Source organism: Rhincodon typus, chromosome 14, assembly GCF_021869965.1.
Source record: "Rhincodon typus isolate 14 chromosome 14, sRhiTyp1.1, whole genome shotgun sequence".
Taxonomy (NCBI): domain Eukaryota; kingdom Metazoa; phylum Chordata; class Chondrichthyes; order Orectolobiformes; family Rhincodontidae; genus Rhincodon; species Rhincodon typus.
Window position 1 is genome coordinate 35610892 of NC_063345.1, and position 8385 is coordinate 35619276.

The following is an 8385-nucleotide window of genomic DNA, read 5'->3' on the forward strand; positions in this document are numbered from 1 at the left end:
GCTGAGCTTTTCCAGCAACTTCTGATAATTAGTGACTTGCATCAGCCTAATTTATTATGGCGAACTTTTCTCCTTCCAACGTTTCCTTTTTCCTAGCAAAGTCAATTCTCAACCTTTCTCAGTGAAGCACCTTGTTGAATGGACATTGTCCCATGGAGAACGTTTATTTGTCTATGGGTAAATTTTTTCAGATTGCCCCTAGATTTCCTTAAGGATATTAGATAAACACACTTACATCTATAGGTCTATGAGCTCAAATGTTTCAGCAGCTTTGGTACTTTTAACTACTTCTTTATATTTTCTTGTTTTCCCAGGACAACACATAACGTTTGTTATTCTTTCTCACCTGGAGTATGATAAACACTACTGTATATGAATGGCCATCTAGAAGACTGGTATGTGAAGCATCACTAAAAAAGTTGAGCTTCATATCTTCTGGGTTACCCAAGGCTGGAAACGTTTCCAGTTTTCTGAATTTACTTTCTTTCATGTGTTATTCACTCTCAAGATATCCTCAAAGTGAAAATTTTCATTCTAGTACTTCGTTTCAACATGTCATACTGGCATCAGATCTAGTCTGTCTGCATAGCCAGTTTAACTTGCCAATAAAACTTCTTGATTGAAGTAAAAACAGAGAATGCTAGAGAAACTCAGAAGGTCTGACAACACCTGTGGAGAGAGAAACAAGGTTAACATTTCGAGTCCAATATGACCCTTCATCCGAGCTGAAAATTTGTGTTTTTTTATGCAGAGGAGGAGAAAGGAACAAGTGGAACAGATGGTGAGCGTGCCCCTACTGGGGAGTATTATTGGTGGTAAAGGAGACATAGTAATGCAAGATGGGTGGAAATGAGTTAGGTGATGTGACAGAAATGGAGTGAATGTGAGATATCAGATAGAACATGGTGGCACTTATACTGCAGAGTGAAAAAAGGCCATTGACATTGTTCCCAAATTGCTGGACATTCCTCCTGATGGCTGAGACTGTTTTAGCCCTGGTGGCACCCTCAGGCCAGGCTGGCATGCTCTGATGTCATGGCCTCTGTTGCTGGTCCTGGGGGAAAATGAAGTTCCATCTGTGCACCCCTTCATTCTGTAGGAGTTCCATGTACCTACACTCAAAGCTCCAGTTGATGTGTCCAGAAGAACGTCAGGAACCTTGTAGGTCAGTTCCACACTGATAGTGCTTGTCAGGTGCACAATGGGCTTTTAGAGAAGGTGCAACACAAGGGAAGCTGGTGAATTCTAGGATATCTGCAGAGTGGTGAGTTGTTTTGGAAATGGTGCGGAATAAGTTGGGGCCAGAACCAGATATGACTGATGCCAATGGGACAGAGTTGCTAGTTAATTAGACATATTTGATAAGATAATTGAAAAAACCTCACTTAGTTTTGTGGTGGAAATTCCTCCCAAAAATCTCAATGCAACTTAGACTTAAGCAACATTACATGAGATTCGACCGTAAATATTTAAAAGCCCCTGCAGCCTGATTTCTAGTATTAAATCTTTTTTTTATCTATCATACATTGCTCAAATGCTATAGAAACTCCTGGCAGGTAAACAATGACATATATAAATGAAAGCTGCCTGCTAACTTCTCTCTATGATACCAATAGAACATTGTTGGTTCTATTACAAGCTGAATGCAGCCTACTTTCAGCAAGATGAATGTACCTGAGAAATACTACACCCCTCCTGCATCATTTAACCCGTAACAAAACATTTGTTCTCCCTGGCTTTCCTGTTATATCATCTACTACTTTAGGTGGTTGCAGAATATTTCCCTTTGAAAATTTTCACAGTTCATTTTGATTGACTAACATCTCTAGCTGTATGTTACTAAATGAGCTATGAAGATCTTCAAGATTACTTTTCCTACAGTAGGGGGTCATCAAGTTTCTCTTCAAAACCCGAGCCTCTAGGATGGCTTTAACCTTTTATGTACCATTAAGGAGCACATTTTCGGTGCATCTGGATGAAGAGGCTGGCTCTCCCCAATTTGATACTGTAGTGTGTACACCAAATACTTTCCAAGTCCCCAACTCGTAGGTTTTTATTTCATTTTTTGTTGCTCCTAAAACTTGTTGATAATAAGGGCTTCTATGTCTCATAATATTACCAGCCTGTTTCATAGTTCTTATTCTTGAAAAATATTCTACTCACCCTCTTATCTCATTATGGATAATTACCATGAGATTTCTCCCTTATACGATCAGAATTCACTTTGCAAATACACAATCTTTTCCTAGGCCATACTGATTTCCAAGTCCACTTTCAGCATTGCATCAGGATTTTTGGGCTTACACATCTTTATCTCATTTTCCAATCCATAGGTTTTACTGTGTCCTTCATTTTGTACATTTAGCCAATGTTTTAACTGCAGCCAGTAAGGACAGCAGATTTTGGAAGCTAGAGTCAATTAATGCAAAGCTGAAAAAGCACAGCAGGTCAGACATCATTTGAGGAGCAGGAAAGCCAATGTTTCGGGCCAAAAGCCTTCGTCAGGATTGGGAAGCGGGAGGGGAGCTTTTTCAGCTCCACATTTATTGACTCTAACTTCCAGCATCTACAGTCCTTACTGTCTCCAAGTCACTGAAATCCATACTGCGAAGTCTCTTCTAAGGATGCACATCTTGGAGAAGTTTTCCTCCTCCCTCCAAAGAGAGCTCAGTGATTCTGTCTCCCACCTCAACCCCCTGGAAATCTCCGCTGCCTTGAAGCTCTTCAATGTTTTAATTGGATGGCTTTCCCTGTTCTCCTTGTGATTGTGGCTTTCCTCCATTCACTAGCCCTTCTGGCATACATGCCACTTGGCAACTTTTGGTTGTTGACTTCAATTGAGGAGGCCTGACCAAAATGACCGCAGGACCCCAGAATGCTCAAGATCGCGATTGGTGCTCAGGATCCCATCAGGAGCACACGCCTTATGGAACAGCAGGCTTCCCTCATCGACGGCTGGGATTGACTAGGAGCAGCTGCCCACCCAGGAAATGTGGGCAATATGCTGGAATTCAGGTGGACTGCACACCTCCCCAGCAAATTCCTGGCAAACATCCAAGCCATTGGAAACAAGATGGATGAACTTAGAGCTACACTCACATTCCAAGGGGAATTGAGAGACTGCTGTCTGCTCAGTTTTATAAAGACATGGCTCACTCCTGCTACATCTGACTGTGCCTTACAACTTGAAGGTTTCTCAGTTACTGAAGTACCACTTGGTATCCTTGGGCAAGTCAAGGAGCGATGTGATCTGCTTCCTAATCATACCATCTGGTGCTCAGACATGGCTACCCTGGCAAGTTACTGCTTCTCAGACCTGGAATATCTTACAGTAAGGTGCTGTCCCTACTACCTCCATGTGACTTCACCTCTGCTATCCTGACATCTGTCTACATCCTATCCCATACAGAAGTAAAGAGTGCACTTGAGATAGTATACAATGCTACAAGCAGTCTTGAGACGGAATACCCCGAAGTTAATCTGACTTAATCCCCAACCGGAAACCATAGATGAACTGGTAAATCCACAGCCTACTGAAGTCCATGGCTGAGGTGTTCAAGTTGGACAACCCTGACCCATACAACAAATCCAGGTACAACCTTCATAAGACCATCAGGGATACCAAGAGGCAATATCAAACTAAGCATGAGTCACAGACCAACCACACAGATACCTGTCATTTGTGGCAACACTTACACAACATAACCAGCTACAAAACAAAGTCAAACAGAATTGCAGGCAATAGCACATGCCTACCAGATGAGCTTAATGCATTCTACACTCACTTTGAACAGAAGGTCGGTGAAATGATGTTACCTGGCTCAACAGCCCCGGATGCACCGGTACCCACTGTCACTGCTGCAGAAGTTAGATCAGCCTTCTTGAGAATGAACCCATGGAAAGCAAGTGGCACAGATGGAGTCCCTGGCTGTGCACTCACATCCTGTGCAGATCAATTGGCAGCAGTATTCGTGGACATCTTTAAGCTTTCCTCACTATTGTATGAAGTCTCCACCTGCTTCAAGAAGACCACCATCATCCAGGTGCCAAAGAGAAATTGTACAACATGCCTCGATGATTGCCGCCCAGTGGTTCTGACCTCCATATTTATAAAGTGCTTTGAGAGGTTAGTTATGGCTCACATCAACTTCAGCCTACTAAATTGCCTTGATCCTCTCAATTCGCCTGCTTATGCAACAGGTCCACAGCAGATGCTATTTCCCTGGCCCTACACACATCCCCTGGAACATCTGGATAACAAGAATACCTACATCATCCTCCTACTTATTGACTACAATTCCACCTTCAACACCTTCAACAATGTCAGTACAGGCTTAGGGACACTGTCACAGAACAATGTCAACTACTGCTGCAACCTGAAGGAGTGGGTGTCTAACCCATCAGTTCTCCTTCCAGGGAGTGGAATCTTTCAATTTTCCACCAACAAGTGCACCAAGGCTTTCACAGATACCATCTTCATCTCTTTTTCCCGTGACAAGGTCAGTGCTGCAGCCTGAGAAATACAAAACGGCTTCTCTGAGGCACAGTCACCAACAACTGCACATAGGTCATTGCTGTGAGAGGGCCGTATTACAACACTGTGGAGTTAATCAATAGGAAAGGGTTCCATTCCATCAATGTGCGACTGATCTCTGATCACCGATGCCACTGCTTACAGGTTTGTACCTGGTATCTGGGGAGCTGCCACAACCCCTACGTCCTCGAGGACTTTCATGTGTTTGAGTTTGAGAGAGAAGATGCCTTTCAAGGAGCTGAAAGGGAGACAAGGGCCATTGTCTGCCACCATGGCTGATGACCCCATTACGCAAACCCCAGAGCAGACATGCAATATGGCTCATTATTCAATCAGGGCTATGGGGAAGTTAGCAATAGGGCTGCTTAAGATGTGGTTCCACTGCTTGGACACATTTGGAAAGGCCTTGCATTACATTCCAAACAGATTGTGCTGCATAATCCTAGCATGTTGTGCTCTGTACAACTAGAGCAGGTGCTGAGGCAATGTGATGAATGCTGAGGAACTGGTAGAGTAGGAGCAGCCATCCAAAGAGGAGCATGAGGATGTTGAGCTCAAGGAATATCACCTTTTGTATGACAGAGCACAGGCATCACAGGCCAGACAAAATTTATTTGCCACTCAGTTCCAGTTAGTGGGAGCTGCTTGCAGTGATCACTCATTGAGTGTAAATTACTTGTTGCTCAAGATGCAAGCACTTCATTTATATGTTGGGGGTTAAATTCAGCCTTTGTTGTTTTGATTTCTGTTCACTTTTGATTTCTGTACATAAAAGTTAATGTTATACATTGTTTGAAAGCCTTCCTGTCTGTGATGGCCGCACATTGAACGATGCTGAGATACTGGGCTCCAGTGAGCTGTTCATAAGCATATTAGTAACAAGTCAACTATTTGCAGGCACAAAACAATAAACGTTGCTCCTCAGGGGTGTAAACACTTAAAATAGTAAAACTTTCATTACCTTGCCAGATTATCCAGCTTCTGGTTTTATTTTGGATAAACAATGATGCAGAACAAAGATATGGTTTAATCAAACATCTTTGTTGAGTATACATTGTCACTTCAGGCATACTCTCATTAGACCAGCAATTTCTTTCCATTTGCAAGAGTCCATCCTCAAGTGGTTGATCTACCAAAGATCTCTCCACAACTTTGATAGTTAACCAGACCACTCTTCATTTTTGATTTTGGTATCCGTCTTATGCTCCAGATGTTCATAGTGTGAAGTACAGCATTCAGATCAATGCTCATAACCCCTTCAGGATGTCAGGCAAAGGTGGCACATATATTTATTCAATTTCCTATCATCTGGAATTGTTGCCTCTGCTGACTTTGTGGATTTCTCAACTGAAGCCAGATTTTGCAAATTTAACTGCCTTGCAAGTGCAACGGCACATTCCTACCCCAATCTTAGTTTAATCACCAAACCCCACACATCACTGGCTACAACCCATTGTAGAATTTTTTCTCAGTCACTACTACTCTGTCAGCAATGCCCACTGGAGCCCAGTATCTCAGCATTGTTCAATGTGCGGCCATCACAGACAGGAAGGCTTTCAAACAATGTAAAACATTAACTTTTATGTACAGAAATCAAAAGTGAACAGAAATCAAAACAACAAAGGCTGAATTTAATCCCTAACATATAAATAAAGTCCTTGCAATTTTTCCAGTAACTATCCTCAACGATCCTGAGGCATTGAAGTCCAGAGTGATGGTAATGTTTAAAACTGCTTGCGCATCCTGGTATCTGAGCCAGTAGGTAGAGGGCTTCAGAATCAGTAATGAACTGACTGAATAAGCACAGTTTCTTCAGTCAAACAACAGAGCTAACCATTGATCTGTAAACCCTGTTGGGTGGTATTGCTGACTGTTGGCAGATTTCCTCATCTCTGCCTTCTGAGAAGTCAAGCTACAGCTCCTTTTGCCTGGTGAGGATTTTGCTGCTGGTGTGTTACTGCTGCTCTCCTTCCTTTTTCCGCTGTGCCCAGTGTAGGTAGGGCAGCTGCACACTTTTGATGCTAAACTTGCATTGTTTATTAGGGATGAGTAATCACAGCCCTATTAAAATCAATCTTAAAAAATTTAGCATAGGTCCACTTCAAAAAGCTCAGCTAGGCACAAATATAACTGACCTCAGTGTCTACAAAAGTTTCCCCAAACAGGTTAGCTAATGTGCAAGAATTCCACTTTATCAACTAAAGTAAAACAGTAATCTGCAAATGTGTGTGCTTTCTGTACCTCTGTGTTGCAAATTATCTATTTTTGCCCCATTCTGCAGTCATTTTTCATTTGAACATCACTCTTATTCCTTCTGAGCTCGAGGTATGCCACCCTACATACATTCCTACACATTTTCTGTACTAATATCACCATGTCCTGTTTAAATACTCCTATATTGGCAAAGGCTGATTTCCTGCAATGTGCTCTTTCTGAATTGTCCTGTCTACCAGGACCGTGGAATCAGCCTTTGTATCTTTATTTAAATATCTCTTTCTTTTTACAGCTATCCCCTAGTTAGTATGTGCACTGCTGCCTTACACTTAGAATTCTTGACCATAGCTGAGTTTGCATGGATTCCTTACAACGCTACTAAACTATTTAGATTCAGCTTGCTAAAATCAAGCTTATGCTTAAATCATTACTTCATGCTCCTTACATTCCTCACTTCAACCACCTCCTAAGCTGGGAATAATTTGACTCCACCACAGGAAAGTCTATTATGAAAGAAAAATCAGAAGGTTTCTACATCATGTAGCTGTTCTGCTTTGTCAGTTTTACATTCGAACACCAAGTTCAAAGTCTACCCCATGTAATTCTTATGAGTCAATAGCATTTACAGTAGCAATTTTCCTTTACCCTTTGTGTACTCTTTAAACATATATAGGAACCGATACTGAGATATGCGCTCACAATTTCAGAGTCAGATGTGGCTTTAAGCATTCCCTCTACATAGAATGCAAAGTATGCTGACAAGATTTGGCAAATTCATATTAAAACAACATCACTAGTCAGGACTGAATCATTGCTATTTATCAGGATTACACATGCAGGTGACACTAAAAAAATGAAAGAAATTGCTATAAACAACAGTAATGCGAGCAGGAGACTACATCCCAGGATGAATTGATTTAATTAAAATCATCACTCAGGACCATAAAATGACACAAAATTGCTGATCAGTGCAGAGTGATTCTTCAGATTATTAACAGAGATATAAAGTTTAGCACTTGCCTGTTTGTTGAGTAGATGAGGAATAGAGATTTTATTTTAGACTGAGTCCCTTTGATCCACGCTCCTTCCTCTTGCGCTATGAATGGATTAGAATTTGAGGATGATAGATTCACTTGTTGAAACCATGCCAGTCTTCTTGAGTAGAACTGACAGAGCATGCTTGCATTAACCCTTTCACTGCCCAACCATGAGAATATTAAAATGGACAGTAAATCAGTACATCTACTTTATAACATAGCTATCTGGACATCAAGACCCAGAAATTTGATTGCTCACAAAAATGGGCATGGAGGGGGAGGAGTGATCAAATGTGTTCTGTGTGTGCTGCCATCTGGATCTTCTAAATGTGTGGGTTCATTAGGGGCTTATGTTGTCTAGTGTGTGTGAGCATAGCCACCATCTGATCTGATGAGAAGAATCTTATAGAATAAACATGATGAAGTTTATTGCATATCTGTAACTATTTACTTGTTATAAGAGCAGGATCTACATGATGCCAAAGACAATCGAGCGATCTAGAATTCAGTCTGTCTCCCAGGAGAACCCACTTCACTTTCTCACCATATTCTTATGTCATCATTGCAGAGGTTGATGCTTATTGCATTCAATCAGACTTT

At 41.6% G+C, this 8385-nt stretch overlaps 1 protein-coding gene across 2 annotated transcripts in view; it reads right to left on the reverse strand.

The window, feature by feature from the left end:
- Positions 1 to 7868, reverse strand: part of LOC109930707 (glycerophosphodiester phosphodiesterase domain-containing protein 5) — a 99958-nt gene extending 92090 nt beyond the window's left edge. For both annotated transcript variants that reach the window (XM_048605511.1, XM_048605516.1), the window contains exon 1: positions 7769 to 7868. The gene's annotated coding sequence lies outside the window, so the exon portion shown is untranslated. The remainder of the gene's footprint in view (positions 1 to 7768) is intronic.
- Between the last annotated feature and the right edge of the window lie 517 nt (positions 7869 to 8385).